At 42.9% G+C, this 19893-nt stretch overlaps 1 protein-coding gene across 1 annotated transcript in view; it reads left to right on the top strand.

The window, feature by feature from the left end:
• Positions 1–5080: 5080 nt before the first annotated feature.
• Positions 5081–19893, top strand: part of ppp1r35 (protein phosphatase 1, regulatory subunit 35) — a 34037-nt gene continuing 19224 nt past the window's right edge. Inside the window, exon 1 of the mRNA XM_034222629.1 lies at positions 5081–5282. The gene's annotated coding sequence lies outside the window, so the exon portion shown is untranslated. The remainder of the gene's footprint in view (positions 5283–19893) is intronic.

Raw genomic sequence — 19893 nt, 5'->3', positions numbered from 1 at the left:
TCTTACCTTGACTTGAAGATGAAGTCCATGCTATCCTTCTGGACAACAATCTCCATTACATTCTTGTAAAAGTCTTCCTTATCTTCCTCTAGTTTCAAAAGTCTAGCTTGTTGTTTGCGTCTACCGTCTCTGCGTAGAATAACAGTAGCAACAAGAACCTGTGGGCTCACGTGCGCCCCCTTCAGTGCGGCAGAGGTTATGGCTGCCTCCCCTGGTGCTTTTTTCATTGCCGTTGTATGATGAGACCAGCGGGCCTAAATATCATATATACGTGAAATAAGTTATTTAGAGACTATGGATGGCGAGGACACATGTAATAAAGGGATCTACAAACATTACATTGGTGACATACAGTGAGATGGTAACAGGCATGTGCTTAGGGCCCGCTTTCCAGCCAGTTTCTGTGGGGTGATGCATTCTGAGGTGAGGCAGAGCTCATCTGTGCCTCACCTCACCCCACAGTAACTGGCTTGAGCGCGCTCACAAAATAAGTGCCCGTGCTACATTAGTGCCCGCGCTCCAGCCAGTTACTGTGGGCTTACGTGAGGCAGAGCTGCTCATCCCTGCCTCACTCCTCATCGCTCCCATGTAGTTGTAGCGGAGCTCGGCCAATTTGCTGATTTTGACTATAAAAAGCGATTGGAATCATACAGAAATCACACTTACAACACAGATCAGTGGAGACCTTTCATTATTATTACTATTTAGTTTTTCTTTAGTTGTTTTTCCGTTATATTGGAATATGACAGGTGAGTCTCTGCCTCCCCTGACTGCACGTCGCTGCATTCTATAATACACCGTTTAAGCCCGGATGCCCACTCCTCCGGTGGCAGACATGCTAACGCTAACGCTACATTAGCATCGCCGATCTTTTCTACTTCATGCTATCTGCACAAATGGTTAACATTGAACATTAAAAAGATCAGGCAGTTCAGGTAGAATCGAAGGAAGGCAGGCAGCTTTGCATGACATTCTTCTGTTTCATTGTGGTGATAGTGAGGGTGAGTCAATCCCTTTTTTGGCAAGACAGTAGTGACGGCCATCTTGGTGTTGTTGACGTGTTGTGCAAGACCAGAGATGTAGTTCATTGAGCGGTTTCACACAAAAAAAGTGTTACTTCACAGTTTTACGGAAACATTTTTATTTTTTTACTTGCAAAATTATCTTTTAAGATTGACAAACATCATATGTGTAATTCGTGGCACAATTCAAACGGGATCCAAAAATAATCTTTCTCTCTAGTGCCGAGAGATAGGGAGTCAGAGGCGGTGCAATGAATGTGCAAAAGGGAACTTTATTTGAGAGCAGCTAAGGTCATGTTGTCCGGTTGCAGACCGGGAAGAAGAGAGTGAAGAGAGGAGGGCACACAACATATAGTGAAACACATAATATGTCCGTGTGGGAACAATAGCCCCAACTGTAGTTCCATGTATGAATTATGTCCCAGTGTATTAATAGGTGGTCACCACACAAGCCCCCCCAGAATTCAAACATGGCAAAAAAATCCCTGCGTCCGGGAGGAAGCACCACAGGGGCCGAGGAGGGTGGGGTCGCAGGTGAGGGCCGGGCCACGGAACGGGCCGACGAAAGGGAGCCGCAGAAGAGGGCAGGGGCCCTAACGAGGGCGAGGGCACCCCCACCGGGGGTGGCCTGGAACGGGCCGTCATAAGGGGGCCGCAGTAGGTGTCGTGGCGAATGAAGTCCCCGGAAGGACGGAGCGGTATCCCAAGGAGGCAGGAGTAGTCACCCTGGGAGGAAGGAGCGCAACCCGGCCGCAGGCAGACGCACAGCGGCGGCGAGCACGAAGTCCTCAGCAGGCGTTGAGGTATCCACGGGAGGCAGGAGCAGTCTCCCCGGGAGGAAGGAGAGCAACCCGGTCGCAGGCAGACGTGCAGCGGTGGCGGCACGAAGTCCTCAGCAGGCGTTGAGGTATCCCCGGGAAGCAGGAGAGCATCCCGGCCGCAGGCAAAAGCACAGCGGCGGCGGGCACAAAATCCTTGGCAAGCCTTGAGGTATCCCCGGGAGGCAGGAACAGTCTCCCCGGGAGGAAGGAGCCGTGGACAGATGAGAGGCAAGACAGGGTCCCGGAGCGCGCCACCCATGGGCCGATGGAGCATGAGCGACATCCGAAACCGTCGAGGCGAGACGGGGTCCAGGAGTGCGCCACCCAGGCGCCGATGAAAACGTGAGTGGCGTCTAGAACCGCCGTCTAGGTGGTGTAAAAAATGAGAGTGTCCACAGGAGGTCAACCGGCTGGTCGAACCTCCTCTCCCGGCACCGGAAAAAATAATTGTTAACAGTCAGATGTTAACAGAAATATGTCGACAACCGTTAACAGCTATCCGTTAGCCGCTAGCTGGCAGCCATGGGTAGCTGCTAGCCATCGTTAGCCCCACGTGGTTAGCCGCTAGTCGTCGTCAGCAAGCGCAGCCGGGACTTGCAGCTGCACGCCCGAAGAAACAAGCCTGCGAGGTAGCAATCGGGTTGCTAGTCGACCCAGCAGGTCGTGCATCGTCCCCCCGTTGGTTGGAAAGCCGATGTGGGAACGGCGAGCAACGTCCCCAGCCTTCTGCGGGGCGCGCACCGAGCCTCAGTCCGCGTGCCGGTGGCAGCCACGGACGATTACAAAAAAAATCCCCGGCATTTCGAGAAAAAAACTTGCGTTCTTTTTGCCGTGTTCGGTTCCGTCCCGGAATCTTCTCGAGACATGTCAGGGTCACCAGTGTAGTGACGAGAGATAGGGAGTCAGAGGCGGTGCAATGAAGGTGCAAAAGGGAACTTTATTTGAGAGCAGCTAAGGTCATGTTGTCCAGTTGCAGACCGGGAAGAAGAGAGTGAAGAGAGAAGGGCACACAACATATATAGTAAAACACATAACATGTCCGTGTGGGAACAATAGCCCCAACTGTAGTTCCATGTATGAATTATGTCCCAGTGTATTAATAGGTGGTCACCACACTCTACCCATTTACTTCAATACATCATTTTTCCGAAATAAGGTCCCATGGGTCGGAAGTAGATGGGCGGGACTTCGCCTCTCTATAGTGCTGGCATACCCACCAAACGTCATCTCATATTTCTGAGAGTTGATTGGCTGTAAGTACGTGTGCCGCGAAAAGTGTAGTTTTCACCCTGTAGTGAAGAGGAGACGAGAGAGAGCAGTTTATAGCGATTAAAATCAGTAAAACGGAAAGAAAATGAATGAAGTTGACCATCTACTCCAGCTTTGGTAAGTTCATTGTATGTCATGTATTTTGTTGATCTTCTGTGTTTTGCCTATAGGCTATTGCTCTGCTGGATCGATTGATATTGTGACCTCGGTGATGAGTGTCTGTGTTTTCTTTATATCCCCCCCTCTCTCTATCGGAACCATAAATAGCCTACAGCTATTTGTTTACGTGTTTAAAAAAGCACCCAAAGCTTATATATACACATCTAAGTTGTTCGTGCCCCACCACTTGTGTACATATAAAAATGCCACTGCTGGTGACGAATGCATCCATTCAGAAGGCAGAGTCAAATAATGGAAATTGACTATAAGCCTATCTACAGCCATATTTCTGTTGAATAACTCACAATCAAGACAACCCAAAAGAGAAGCACTTATGAAGACAAAAATCACTTGTCTTCCTTAGAGGTAACTCATCTTCCTTTGCAGTTGGTAGCATTCATGTTCAACCGCCCCAACATAAAGCTCCTACTGAATCCAAACTCAAACCAATGCTCAAGTTGGGCCAATATCAAAAAATTGCAGTGCCTCATTGCAACCTCTTCTTTGCTTATGAGTTTCCAGGTGGGGTTTTCCACCATCTTCTGTGACTTTTCTATATTCTTCAAAGATATAAAGTAAAATTAGACTTTGCATAACCTTGATAGGATCTGTGTAACTACCCCAGTGCTTGAATTGGGCCGGTACTCACCGGTACGCAGTACCGGGACTTCTGATTTTTACCCATCTGGTACCGTTACTTCTTACTGAGTACCGGCACGGTGCCGGTACGGCGGTACTCAGTAGATGCGTCATGAGGTGCCGCCGCCGCTTTGCACGCTTCGCACGGTTCGCCCCCGGAGCAGCAGTCTTCGTCGCCCCAAAACTGCTACCCCTCGGCGGCCCGCAAGTGCCAGAGGACCTCGGCAAAACAGAGCCTGCCCAGGTATATTTAAACAAGTTCCCAACTCGCCTGTACAGTGGGGTAAGGCGCTCATTTTGCAGCTCATGGTTTCAAAACAGAGATTGGCTGGAATTTCCTGTAAAAAAGATGCCATCCTCTGCTATGCATGTAGACATTTCGGTTCAAATACATCTAACTCAGATGCCTTCACCACAATTGTACCAGTGTACCAAACGCTGTCTCCTGGTACTTATCTGAGTAACTCACTAAAAATGAAATACTATATGACAGTAAAACAAGAATACAGTTTAAAAGGGGAGTGATTTGTAAAATATCCATAAAGAAATAGAAAATCTGTTTACAGTTCTGTTACATATGGATATTGAGAGATGTATCCATAAATCTCTTAATTTTGCTCTCAAAGTGCACCAGATTGATGCATTTAACTTCAATATTTAAAAAAAAATCTTGTGTTAGATCCACTCCCCACTTATAAAAATAGCACTTTACCACTGCACCCCCTCTAATCTCAGATGCACCCTGAGTCATTTCTCATCACAATGAGCCTTTCTAAAATATACAGTAAAGAGACAAACCCACCAGCATTATAAGATACTATATGACTTTGAGCCACATTCTTGTTTTTGGGCTGTATAAATAAATTGACTTGAAACAGTTGCTGATTTAGAGTAGGCTACTGGCACCTTTGTTATGCCAATTCAAGCTGGACTACACCAAGAAAAGCACTTACTACAATGTGAACAAGAGTTAGTGTTTTGTATGTATGTTGTCTGTTATAATACATAATAGATCAAAGGAAATAATAGAGAGAATTTCGCGGCGTATTATTATTATTATTAGGGTTTCTTCCATTCTACTCCTGCACACTCCAATCCAGTAGGTGGTGGTATTGCACCATTGTTGGTTGTCAACCGCCAATAAATCTCTAAGAAGAAGAAAAAAGAAGACGAAGAAGAAAACTGTCACACCCGGGAAATTGGAAGATGTAGCGGATTATTCCCATGGATGTATAATAAGATTGATTCCTGTCCTGAAACTTTCGTATAGTAAAACTGTATTCCGCTAAATCCTCCCTGGAGAGAGACTGACTTTGTTCTTCAGTAGAGGATCTGGTGTTCCTGAGAAACGTTTCCGACCGCACTAAACCAGGTAACACCACTCATGTTTATTAGAATTAAAGGCTGATTGTAGCCCCAAGGTAAACATCAGAGACAGGCGTTGTTTTATGTACCACAGCACTGTAAGGATGGAATAGTTAGAAACTGCACTGACGTTAACAGGAGAACTAATCTAGCTCGATGGTATTTAAGCGCTAACAGGTACGGCTGGCTAACTTGCAAACTAACAAGCTAACCAGCTAAAGTTAATCAATTGTTAATCTGGAAACTAGCGAGCAACAAAGCACTTCTAACTGTTGACAGGTTAAAGCTAGCACCTGCTAAGCTAGCTGGCTCTACTTAGGTATTTCCCATCGACCTGTTTCCGTGGCAACTCAGTATACTTTGTCAACATCAGAGTATCTACCGTGGCCCTTTCTCATTTCTCTAACTCCCCTCCTCGACTCCTATCCTGGATACTTAGTCCCGCCCACAGGAGATGCGAGCGGAGGAGCCGAGGAGGGGGAGCAGCAGGCGGTTAGAGAAATGAGAACTCCTCTCCTCTGAGCGGTCATTTTAAAGAGACGTCCATTAATGATGACAGGAGGCACACAAGCCCCCAGGAAGTGCGCCGGACTCAGATGAAAATATCATGGATGTATAATAAGAACTGGGGCCCATTCCAATAGTCCATTTAGCTTAGGAACCTTCCTAACCAAGTGAAATGACCCGGAAGTACGTCACTGGCAGCCATGATAAGTGCCGTTGTCAGTGTCACTACCCGATCTGCAGCTCTGCCCGATCTGCTGTGCGCATGTGCGAGATGGTCCGCCATATTGGACAACGCCGGACGGCAACCCAAGTAGGACAACATTGACATCTAGACCGTCTGAACCATTCGCAAGTTTTTACATGTGACAAAATATGCATTGCGCATTCGCGAGCTTTTACATGTGACAAACGGTGATTTGCAGAGTTTTTACATGTGACAAACGGTGATTTGCATTGCATCTGACAGAATGAAGACTTTAGTGTTTTACAACAATTTGAGAGAATACATGTCTGAAGGTGAATTTCACACAGACCTCTCTAAAAATGAGCGAGATCAAATGCGCCGTGCGTCATCGAACTTTACAGTAAAAGGTAATTAATTCTCATTCTCCTGTTATTTTGTGTTGTAGCAGAAGGTGCTATATATATATATATATATATATATATATATATATATGGAATTGTGTGTGTGTATATATATATATATATATATATATATATATATATATATATATATATACACACAAAATTCCAAAGCTGGTAAGGACTCTTTCAAATTTAGCAATAATAGTCTGAAGAAAAGGACTGATAACAGAGATGGAATTGTGTATATATACAATTCCAAAGCTGGTAAGGACTCTTTCAAATTTAGCAATAATAGTCTGAAGAAAAGGACTGACAACAGAGATTTGCTCTAATATGTATTCAGTATGATAGGCTCTGTCTTAACCCCAAATAATAAAACACAAAAGTCTTCATTCTGTCAGATGCAAAAGTCTTCATTCTGTAATAAAACACAAAAGTCTTCATTCTGTCAGATGCAAAAGTCTTCATTCTGTCAGATGCAATGCAAATCACCGTTTGTCACATGTAAAAACTCTGCAAATCACCGTTTGTCACATGTAAAAACTCGCGAATGCGCAATGCATATTTTGTCACATGTAAAAACTTGCGAATGGTTCAGACGGTCTAGATGTCAATTTTGTCCTACTTGGGTTGCCGTCCGGCGTTGTCCAATATGGCGGACCATCTCGCACGTGCGCACAGCAGATCGGGCAGAGCTGCAGATCGGGTAGTGACAGTCAGTACCAGATATGTTCGGGCTACCAGATATGTTCGGGTGTATTTCCGTCGCATCCGTCATCCGTCATATTCGTCATATTTTACGGCAACTCAAGAGGGCCATCACGGTCAAATTCCGAACATTTAAACATAGCCGACACTTCATTCTTTACTTTGTCCGTTATTATATGTAGAAGATTATACTTTTTCTCCGTCATGTTGTTTCCTTAGCAACAACTTCAAACAGGCATAGCCTACACTTCATTCTTTACTTTGTCCGTTATTATATGTAGAAGATATTAATTTGTTCTCCGTCATGTTGTTTCCATAGCCACAACTTCAAACAATAACAACTAACCGCTAGCCGCAAAGCTAGCATCACAGCCACTGCTCCGTTTTCGGAGACTTTGCACACGTTTTTCACAAAAAAATGTACACGCTAGGAGTACTTCCAATAGCTTCGTCTTGATCTGTAGATGTGATTTGATGTGTCGTGTGTCCCCCAACTCCTCTCCAAAGTTCAGATATTTAATAAAATACTCAGGGGAGTTTCCTGAATTTTCATGCCCAAAGCCAAGCACTAGGCCCTGGGTAAATTAAGAGGCTGATCTCGGGCACTTTTGTCCACTTTCCCTGGTGGCCGAAACTCAAGCCAGACATCCATGGAATCGTCTCAGAGAGTAGATGATCAGTGGGGCCTTGTTTTTACTGAATGATGTGTTTTTTTATGGGGAATTCAAATATGAGCTTATTTTTAGGATTTTCGGAGACTTTGCACACGTTTTCACAAACATTTTCACGCTAGGAGTATGGGAGTACATCCATTCGCTTCGTCTTGATCTGTAGATGTGATTTGATGTGTCGTGTGTCTCCCAACTCCTTTCCAAAGTTCAGATACTATATAAAAATGGTAAATAAAACATTAAACATAATGACAAAATAACAACCTGAAATATATGTATTCTATCTACACATTTCGTAATTATCTAATCTAGTGGCCTTATAAAAGTGTTGGTTAAAGTAACGCAGAATATATATATTTTTTTAATTGTAAATAATTAGAAACATTATTTATGTGCACAAGTACATGGGACCCCACCATAGCACCCCACACATAACAAGCTGTCCCGAGTTCCTCCGGCTGCAGTTCCGCAGACGGCCGGTGTGTGGCAGCAGAGCGCTGGGAGCAGAGGGAGGTGAGTATATGACGGATATGACGGATGACGGATGCGACGGAAATACACCCGAACATATCTGGTAGCCCGAACATATCTGGTACTGACACCGTTCCAATTCTCCAAATGAAAGGAAAGGAGGTTTCAAACTTCCTTTATAACCTCCTTTAGCGTAGGAACCACTGGACCTCCCTAACCGAAAGGAGAGGAGAAAATGCTGCCCCACAATGCATTGCAGCCGCAGCATTTGCCGTCACTCAACAGTCGGCCACTGACACAAACGATAATGGGAGAAATTATATCATGAAAGTTACGGTGCTTATTACGCATTTTAAAACGTATGTGGTAAGTTGCCAAAGTGCTTTGTTTTGAACGTTCATCAGTATTATAATCAAAAAGAGAAATATGAACGTTAGTTTTTACTGAAATGATCAAATAAAGTCAACATTTCACTGAGCTGTGTGGGGTTGTTTAACTTTTAAAAGATGTTTGAATGGTGATATACACAGTGATAGATGTTAAGGACTAACGTTTATAATAAATACATTTGTATTTATTTTAAGATCTTTTAATAGTTCATACAATCATACGTATTGGGATCATTTGTATTAATGTGGACCGGAGGGAGAGGGTGACGAGCATAAGTTTCACTTTCCTTTTTTATTTCAATTCCAACTTTGGTCATGAAGAATATGTTTCTCTGTTGTCCACGTTCATAAAGCATAAAACAACAGCATCAGAGCTCGGTGCAGAGTCTCTAGATGAGTTTACAGTAGTCCCTCGTTCTTATTAAACATCCATGTTGTAGTCCGCTGTATAGAAAACTGTAGTTTCCATAGTTTCCCCACAGCAGCAGACGCACATTCATGACGTCCGCTGGCGCATCATAAACACGTCGGATAGTGAAAGTGCATTCGGATTCTCTAAGTACCGCAGTCTCTTCTCTTAAATCCTTTTGAATTCTCCTATCCACTATCCCTTAACCCCGTGACGTTTCACTCAGAGGTCAAGGAATAGGAGATAGGGTTAGACGTTAGGAGCTGATTTTTGGATTATCGGAACGCAACCCTGGATACAGCGTGGAAGGCGGGGCCTCATTCATTCCTATGAGAGCTGCTCATTAGCGCATGATGATAAAATGGCCCAACTTTTGAGAGAGTGAAACGTCACAGATTACCCAGCATGCCTGAGAAGTACCCGTATGTGCACTCATAGAGCATGCACAACTTTAACCAAAATGCTCGTTCACATCAAGCACGTCAATTTGCGTACACGTAACAGCACCGCGCGTTCATGACAGCATGGTAATGGATTGTTGTTATCATGGATTTGATATGAACGAGGCGGCAGTTAGCAGCTAGCGGCTAGCTAGTAATGATGCTAATGTACACATCAATCGTTATGTACTTATATTACGCTGTAACAGGATCTAGTGATATCCAACAGAGCTTCATTTAGCATGAAATAATTATTGCACTGTATATATATATATATATTTATATATAGCCTATTTATATACAGTGCAATAAGCTTCTTAGTGCAATACGAAGCTACAGGGACGTTAATAATGTCGGTAATATTAACTTTATTTAATACAACATTTACGGTACAAGATTTAATCATACAGCCCATGTAGTATGATAATGAATTATAGCAAACAAGTGCAATATATCCATTATTACAGCTCCGTGGGATGGCAGTAAGACGATATGGGTCCGTTCTTATTGTGCATCCATGGGTAAAGATAAACGCAACTCACATTGGTTTCTCATACAGCATCTCTGTAAACTACGTGTATTCACTGAATTTCACTCTCTGCCTTTAACGGCTCGTTGTAGCTCCAATAGCTCCAGCCCCACCCTCCCTGTGAGCACAGTGTGCTCTGATTGGTCGGGACACGTAACATGAACGTGCCGGGCGGCGCGGTCCCGTGGGTTAGATGCACGTTCATAATGCAGAGGGAAATAACTCTCAGAATAACGTTATTAGCACATTTTTACAACTTGAGGAATGAATGTTTTTAATAAGGGCTATACAAGTGTTCATACTGGGTAGTTTATTTAGTTTAAAAAAAATTATCCAACGAGTTACAGACCACTCTTTCCCCATGTAAGTCAATGGGAAAAAGTGTTTCCGGGCCTGGCAACCAAACGGAAGTGTAGTACCGCCGTTTGGCCAGCACGAATATTTTCATCTGAGTCCGGCGCACTTCCTGGGGGCATGGAAAATATTCGTGCTGGCACATATATGTGTACACATATATCACTTAAATTATTCAATACATCCTTTGTACTGAAGTATTCAAGAGTAAATAAAGTAAATAAAGTTTAATATAAATGATTTGCTGTGGCCAATTGTTTTCATTGCATTTACAGACCCGTGTAAATCTCTGATACCACCCAATGAATGCATTGACTTGCTTGTAGAACCACGCTACACAAAACAGATAGCAACACCTATACAAACTATTTTAAAAAAAAGGGGCTACTGTATCGACCTATATAAAGTATATAAATATTTTTTTTTTTTCAAAATACCAAAAATATCTTGCATTTTAGCCATGCCTCATTTCGCTCCATTTGCTTTTTCCAGCGCTGTTTTTGCAGGGGCTGATTCTGTGAGCTGCAGCTGACCACGCCCCCCTGCAGGAGAGGGGAGCGTGCTCTGAGATCAGCTGCTGGGCGGTCTGTAGAGGGGGAGGAAAAGAGATCTCCGTCCTCCGTGTTTTATTCTTATAGAAGTAAGAAGAGAAGTAATGGGGCAGAGACCCTCCTTTTTACGCAGCGGTCCAGACATAGACATCAAACGGCGACACATATTCAGTTGGCAGTTACTTTGGCATTAAGGCAGGGATATCTAGATACTTCCCAAGGTCTGACATCATGAAGTGTGCTACTTTTAAAGCAAGCAACGATGTTTTCAAATCTGTAATCAAAAAGCTCCTCAAAAACACTATTGAAGCAGTTCCTGCCGTTGCTACGTTAGTTCAAACGGTAACAACGGACTACTTTTCTCAGCGGATGCTTGTCAATTTAAATCAATACATAAAACTATTTTTTTAGTCAATAAAATCATTTTCTAAATCCATAAAAGCATTTCAATTAATATTGGGAGTCATGTCGTTACTTTGTTGAGAATGTGGCCATGTGTAATAAGCGGGATGATGTGCAAATTGCAAAATGTGCCTTCATGCCGATCTAGATCCCTCCGCAAAAAAAACAAAAAAACGGCTCGTTCGCGGTTGAGAGCCGGCTCCCGTCGTTCACTTAAAAGAGCCGGCTCGTTCGCGACCCACACATCACTACTGACAGTGTTGTCTACCTCCCAGTCAGAGCAGGACAAAATTGAAGCTGAGCTGTCAGAAAAAAAAAAACAGAAAAAAATTGAGGTTTAAATCGAAAATTGTCCATTAGTTAGAAAAAAAATCGCGATTTTATTTTTAGGCCAAATCGCCCAGCCCTACCCTGAAGTCTCTGCAGCTCTCTGGACACCACGCTGTCTCAATCCGTCCACACTGAATATGAGAGGGGGAAAATGAAAATAATAAATGCTTTAGACAATAAGAAACACAAAGTTGACTGTTGAGTTGCTCAGTTTTTTTAGATTGTCAATACTATTACTGTATAACTAATATCTCAGGTTAAGAGGCACCTTCAAATAAAGATTGGTCTTTAAATACATGTTGTCTTTTGAATTGTTTGTCTAAAGTCAAGGATCTAGAACTGGTACTTAGTTTGAATTATACAGTCAGGTTATTATGCTGTTTGGAGGAGGCCTCACAGCTAAGAGCACTAACTAGCTACCATCACATGTACCTTAGCTTGACTTAAATGTATTAAACGTATAGTTAAGTGATATCAAAATATAAATAACTAATGTCATGCAAACATATTAATATTTGCTTGATTCCAGTGTTGAATTTAGCACAATTGCATACAAACGTTAAGGGGTTTTAAGATTCTGAAGTATTATGCTAAAAACTCAATAACTTAGATTATTATTTATAGTTTTGCTGAATAGTTTCATGTCCGCTTACCTTAGAAACGTAAAATGCCAGGGCAGTGTGCAGATGGGGAGCATGTTAGCTTAGCTTGGTAGCTTCAGCTAGCTCTGGAACTTCCAACTCGGTGGCAGGAGGTCCCGCCTTGGCTCCGCCTCTTTGCCCTTATTTGGAGCAGGCTGGAGAAGGCGGGAGTTGAACTCTGACGTCACTGTTGAGCCGTTAGTGACCGACTCCGCCTACTAAGGGCTTCACGGCAACTCTGCAGAATCCTATGGGTGACGTCACGGACCCTACGTCCATTTATATATACAGTCTATGGCATGGGTGCCCAACCAGTCGATTGTGATCGAGCGGTCGATCGCGGGGAGATTCCCAGTCGATCGCGAGATGTGTCTAAAAATAGAACAACAATATTCTGTTTTATCGTTAATGTCCTATAACATAATCTTCCTGTGCCAGAATAATGCACTTGAACGCATCAAAGCTTTGTGATTGGCCGGCGTGACCCCATGTGTCGGGGCGTGGCTAGTGGGCAGTGTACTAATTAGCTAACGTTGTCCGTGTCAACAGGAGTGACAGTCCGCACACAAACAAGACCGCAATTATGGCAGAAGCAAAACATATATATAATTTTAACTCCGAGTGGGAGGATGATTATTTTTGTATTTATTCCAATTCAAAGTCCATCTGCAATGCGAGCGTGGCTTTATCGAAGAAGGGTAATTTAGGAGCGGCATTTCAAAACAGTGCACAAACGCTACGAGACGGAATTCCCTCCGGATTCTGCCCTACGCTCCCAAAAGGGGAGGGGCCTGAAAGGACAGCTAAATGCACAGCAGTCCATTTTCACCAGGCCCAACAACAAGAGCAAGGCTGCTACCATAGCATCTTATCGTGTCAGTCACGTTCTTGCGAAACACATGAAGTCTTTCAAAGACGGCGAAGTTGTGAAAGAAGCTTTCATGGAGGCTGCCGATGCGCTTTTGGTGGACAGTAAACATAACAGTAGCATTTCAACAGGTTTTTGATATAATAAAAACTCAAGTTAGATACCGTTATTAATCAGCTGTAAGTTTTAGTTTGTTTGAACTTATTCATTATAATTATTGTACAAAATGGTATAAGAATGCAAACTTAAATTGAGTATAGTCTATTATCAATTCAGGTTAAGAAACTAGTGTTGCTTGCATCCTATTTTAAAGGCATTTCTTTTTATAATCTACTAAAATGCAACAAAAAAAGGGTTTGATTCTATTAATTTTGTCTTTTTTATTGCACTTTGGCAGCAGATTCCTGTGTAGCTTCAGATCTGAGTTGTCTTATTAGTAAGCCTAATTTATACTTTTGTAGCAACACTATTTGTATATAATGGCAAAGAAAGGGTTCAGAGTATTTTCTTTTGTTCCTGTGTCATATGTGGCAGCACTGTTCAATGTTTCTTGAAAACATTACCCACTGTGTGACGTGTGAATAAACTCCAACTCTGTATCAACAACACTGTTGTGTAACTTCAGTTAAATACTTGTATGTGTGTAGATTAGAAAGAGGTAAGATAAAGAATCTGCATTATTTTATGAAGTATTAATCGTATGAAGGTCAGTTTTATACAAGTAGAAGTGTGTATTTACCTGGTAGGAGGCTGTCAGTAATGGCTACGCCTCTCTATTTGGACTGGTAGATCTCGGCAGACTGGCAACTTTAAAAGTAGCTCTCGGTTCAAAAAAGGTTGGGCACCCCTGGTCTATGGCTACAACGAGCCGTTAAAGGCAGAGAGTGAAATTCAGTGAATACAATACACGTAGTTTACAGCAGTGATTCTCAAATGGGGGTACGCGGACCTCTGGGGGTACGTTGCGGTACTGCAGGGGGTACGTGAGATTAAAAAAAAAAAAAGGTTAATTAAAAAAAAAAATCTTAGTGAAATAAGTTAAATAGAAAACACTATTTTATATAAAACATTCCTAGAACCACCAAGGGGGTCCTCATATAAACATGTCAAATGTGTGTATTGTATTTTATAGTTTTTCACAATAACATATTACTTAAATTGAAAAACTGTGTTATGTTATTTTTTTTCATGCATAAAATGAAAATATCCTTAGTTTGTTGTAATGCATACCACGAAGGAGTTAATACATCACACACTGAGGGAACATCACTATATTGTAATTATTCATATAGGCTTTTTCGATCAAAAATGTTCGGGATCGGTCAGGGGGTACTTGGCTGAGAAAATGTTTCAAAGGGGGTACATTACTGAAAAAAGTTTGAGAAGCACTGGTTTACAGAGATGCTGTTTGAGAAACCAATGTGAGTTGCGTTTATCTTTACCCATGGATGCACAATAAGAACGGACCCATATCGTCTTACTGCCATCCCACAGAGCTGTAATAATGGATATATTGCACATGTTTGCTATAATTCATTATCATACTACATGGGCTGTACAAACAACATTGAATCTGGACTTGACATTATTCTGATTAGGCCTAGCCTACATTGCAAATAAGCAGACAGCGCTGCTTTTCACACACACACACACACACACACACACACACACACACACACACACACGCACACACACACCTTGGGTTTTGAAGACTGATAAATCCAAAATGGATGAACAAACTTTGCAGCCCAGTTTCCCAGCTTTGCAGTCTATCCACGGGTATTCCTCTTGTTTCCTCCGCCACATCTCCTCCGTCCATACCTCTGGGAAAGGTGAGCTTGAGATAACCAGGGGAACATTGCTAGCGCAGCTAACGTGCACGTTAGCTAGCATTATCCACGTCTTTAGGCGGCTCTTCTGATGATGTATTACTAGCAGCTTCACTTGTAGCTTCGTTGCTGCTAGCCTCTTTCTTCTTGTGAATTATATTCTTTTTAGAAAATAAGTCAAGTAAAACATGTTAGCCTGCCATTATAGAGCTTTTTCGTTAGTGTTCTTGAGGGAAAGAGCTGCCGCAAAATCGGCGGGCGCGGCGAGCTGGCTCGCCGTGGGTGTGTCAGTGACCGCGGGGTCACGAGCGTGATGATGAATCATACTTTTTTAAGGAAATTATTTTTATTTTTTATTATAATTACTGTGAAATGTATTGTGTTTTCGTCATTATTACAACAAATACACACTTGCAACTGATAACACTGGCAATGATTTTATATTTATTAGACTTAAAAAAAAGATCATGCTCCAAATAAGTGGGGGTACGGCGTACCCCCGCGTCCAACGCCCACTACACCACTGTATATATATATATATATATATTAGGGCCGGGACTCGATTAAAAAAATTAATCTAATTAATTAGAGGCTTTGTAATTAATTAATCGAAATTAATCGCATTTTTAATCGCATATATACACAAGTATATTTGACCTAAGAACAGTGAGAAGCAATTTTTTTTCACATGGATTTTAGTATACCATTAGGCGCATTCACACCGCAGTACTTTTCCCACAAAGGTTCATGAGAACTTAGTTCATGAGAACTCTTTGAACCTGGGGGTGGATTAGGCAAATGAAGCCGCTGACGTCACTTATTCTTCTTCTGCTTTGGGTTTACTGGCAGGCCGCAAACCACTTCACGGCGTATACTGCCGCCCAAAGTCCCCGGCCGGAAGTCCCCGGAGTTGGGGACTGGCTTCAGTAGAAGCTGCTGGGAGTCCCAGCAGCTTCTACTGAAGCCTTCCGAGTAAATCGCCAGAACGCCGACACCTCCTCATCTCCACCGCTCCCATGTTTTATTTTGTGTTGCCATAAGTTAGTCTCTCTGCGTTTCTGCGCTGGGCTAATGCTAATAATGCTAATGCGAGGATAATAAAATGGCGGCTTCACAAAACTTTTTGGGAGTTTTACGGGGCGTGGTTTGCAATCCGCCCAGCCAATCAGAAATATAGCTCTTTTCTCACAAGAGAGCCGTACGAAAGTCCCTGCTCTCTAGCAGCTCTCTGCTCTCTAGCAGGGACTTTCGTGGGGGTAAAAAGGTTCTCATTAACTAATTTTAGTACCGGCTCTTTTTGGTGTGAACGCGATAAAAGAGGCTAACGTCCACGCTAGCTTCCACGCTAGCTGCTATATGTTTTGCATTGAGGTGATACTTGAGGCTTGATGTGCTGCGGTGATATGCGAATTCCTTTTTGCATAATTTGCACACAACCGTGCTCTTATCGACGCTTCCATCCGTCCGTTTTTTAAAACAACATTTCCCACTGTTGTTCACTGTGGTTTGTTGTTGTCTGAAGTCATGAACGTTAGTTGGTGCTCCAGTATAATCGGTACGCCTGAAACTCATCCAGTGAGAAACGTTCCACGGTGCAAAAATAAGTGCGATTAAAATGCGTTAATTTTTTTAACGCGTTAATTTTTGTGTAATTAATTAATCTTAATTAACGCGTTAAAGTCCCGGCCCTAATATATATATATATATATATATATATATATATATATATACACAGTGCAATAATTATTTCATGCTAAATGAAGCTCTGTTGCTTGGATATCACTAGATCCTGTTACAGCGTAATATAAGTACATAATGATTGATGTGCACATTAGCATAATGACTAGCTAGCCGCTAGCTGCTAACTGCCGCCTCGTTAATATAAAATCCATCATAATAACAAATCATTACCATGCTGTCATGAACGTGTTACGTGTACGCAAATTGACGTGCTTGATGTGAACAAGCATTTTGGTTAAAGTTGCGCATGCGCTATGAGCGCACATACGGGTACTTCTCAGGCATGCCGGGTAATCTGTGACGTTTCGCTCTCTCAAAAGTTGGGCCATTTTATCATCATGCGCTAATGATCAACTCTCATAGGAATGAATGAGGCCCCGCCTCCCACGCTGTATCCAGTTCTTATTATACATCCATGGAGGCACAGCAGCCCTCTGTCTGGTGCACATGATGTGTTCATGACGACTTATATATTTACTTTTAATTCATTCACAGTGCGGTATAATGAGACAATAACAGGCTACAGATGCGGACACACACACACACACACACACACACACACACATATATATATATATATACAATTTCAGAATCAAACAGAGCACTCTCATAATAACGTAACCCTCTCCCCTCTCTGGTCGCTACAATGAGGAAAATAAATTACGGGCCAAAAGTTTTATTTACAAGTATTAAAAGTAAGCAGAGAACACCAAACCAACTGAGACCTGTCTGTCTGCTGCATCTACGCACACACTGTACCACACACACCTACACCACAAACACACGCACATACAGTTCCTAAAACAGGCTACAGCCGTTGTGTATTTTATTATGTGAAGCACTAAATGGTTTTAGAAAAATATCGACTCTTTGTAGATATCTACTAAACTAAAGCAAATCAAAAGAGTAGGCCTGTTATACTGAGTGATATATATCACCGTGCGTCAAGACTCTTTGAAACATCTCTGTTCCCGGAGATGCATCCACGAAGGAGCCGTGGAGGACCCATCAGTGTATCCTCGGTTATAGCTCCTCCAGAGAGCCTCCTCGACGCTCGATCCTCGGTGCTCGAAGTGCATTTAGAGAAATGAGATGTCCTTCAACATGGCGCGCTGAAATTCATTTCCGGGTCACTACCGGAGGACCGAGGAGTCGAGGAGGGGGATTTGATGAAATGAGAAAGGGCCCGTATCTACACAGCTTTCCACTTCAATAACAATAGAGTGCCACATTGACGCGTCCTAAAACCCGGAAGTAAACTTCTTCCGGTTCTTTCGACAAAAACTAGGCTTGTTTGAGACAAGCGAGACCTGCGCAGTTGCGATCAACGTCTTGCCAGTGCGTTGCATGATGGTTAGTCATTTTGTCCGACTTGCTCTGGAGGCTCGCCTACATGAGACGTTGAAATCTCACGGGACAAAGACGCCCGCAGCCTTGACAGTGTGAGAAAAAGTTTTTAGTGAGTACTTGTCTATGGACAAGTGAGTTTGGCAATTTACTTGTCCGAATACATTTTTCACTTGTCCAGAATGGAAAAAAATTGGGGCCACTGGAATCTTCTTCTTCGCCATCGTATTTTACATTTTCCCACGGTTTTTACGACACCGCTAACGTAAGTGAGCGGTAAGATTTGACTGCATCACACATAGGGTTGGGTATCGTTTGGATTTGAACGATTCCGGTTCTGCTTTTCGATTCCGGTTATTTTTGGTTCTCGATTCCGGTTCTTTGAGAGGGTAAAAATAAGTCCCATGATAAACTGGGAGAAAAATATATTTATGAAAACATTAAGTCAAATCCGTATTCCTATTTACAAATCACTTCATACTGTTTAATTTCTTACGGTTATTGAATACAATAAAAATAATCTCTGCATTGTTTAGTTAGTTCTAAGTGGTGCAGTTTGAGAATGTACAATTGGCCCAGTCTCCTCTGATGTTACACTGCAACCTGCCTGTGAGACACAGTCCAACCACACATGTCCAACACATAGGCCTAATAATAATAATACATTATATTTATAGCCTATAGGCCTAGCGCTTGCACGCTTACACATGTCCTGCAATACACATGCTGCAGCTGCCCAGCTGCTCACTGTTTGTAAAAGTAAATAAATAGTATTTTCATTTCAATAATGTAGCTACTTTCTATACCCTGCTTCATAAACAATACTGACATCCCTGTGCTCCTCCGAGTCTGGAGGTCCGGGGATGTGAGGACAGCGCGAGGACACAGACAGGGAGGCTGCTTCACTTCATAAAGGAAATGGCGGTCAATATTAACAACACAGGAGCTAAAACGCTTAATAACCTTCATTACGTGTTAGGGAAAGAACATAAGAAAGTTTGACAAAGATGAGGCTGTTAAACGGGCAGCGGATCTGCTGTGTGTAGAAAGAGAGAGAGAGACGCTGAGCTGCACCGTGCAGCGATCAGCTGATACGGAGCATAGAGAGAGCTGCAGTCCGCGGGGCTCGGCCTCACCTCCTGTCCTCACAACTCTTATTAATCCCGGTACTGGAGAATGGTTATTTGTTCCTACTCGGAACCAAGTTTTGCTTCCCAACCCTGCCACTGTGCTACACTTTCCGCTCCTTCCCGCCCCGCCCCGCCCCGCCCCCATCTAACTGTACAGAAAGCGGCGAGATGCATTTCCTTAGGAATCGACAAGCAGAACCGAAACTAACATTTCTAAACGAACAATGGCGGACACGTACAATTTGCGAATGAGTTCTGCCTTTTGTAAACTGAATTGATCAATAATTTGTCAATAAATCAGGGCGAAAAACGTCACTTGTCCGCCGGACAAGTCAATTGAAAGATCTACTTGTCCGATATTGTAAATAACACGTCCCGGACGGTGGGACGTGTACTTTTTCGCACACTGCTTGAGAGCGAGGCACGGCGAGGCGGCGCAGTTCCTCTCCACGGGCTGCGGAAGCGAAATGCTTGATGGGAAACGACTCGCTGGTATCTCGAGCTGAGCGCTCATTGGTGGTTTTTACCCCGTGCTGCTGATGAAACTCTCCAATTGGCTCGGCAAAAGTTTGTTATTGTTTTGTGTCAGTTTTACGTCGCCACTTCCATTCACATTTTTCATCATTGTTCCACAATGTTTATCATCATGAAATTAATATCTATGTTATACCATACTTGCACTGATTACCGTTTTCATAATTTATATATCTTAGCATA

This window comes from Gymnodraco acuticeps, unplaced genomic scaffold, assembly GCF_902827175.1.
Source record: "Gymnodraco acuticeps unplaced genomic scaffold, fGymAcu1.1, whole genome shotgun sequence".
Taxonomy (NCBI): domain Eukaryota; kingdom Metazoa; phylum Chordata; class Actinopteri; order Perciformes; family Bathydraconidae; genus Gymnodraco; species Gymnodraco acuticeps.
This window is presented reverse-complemented; position numbering and strand designations above follow the sequence as displayed.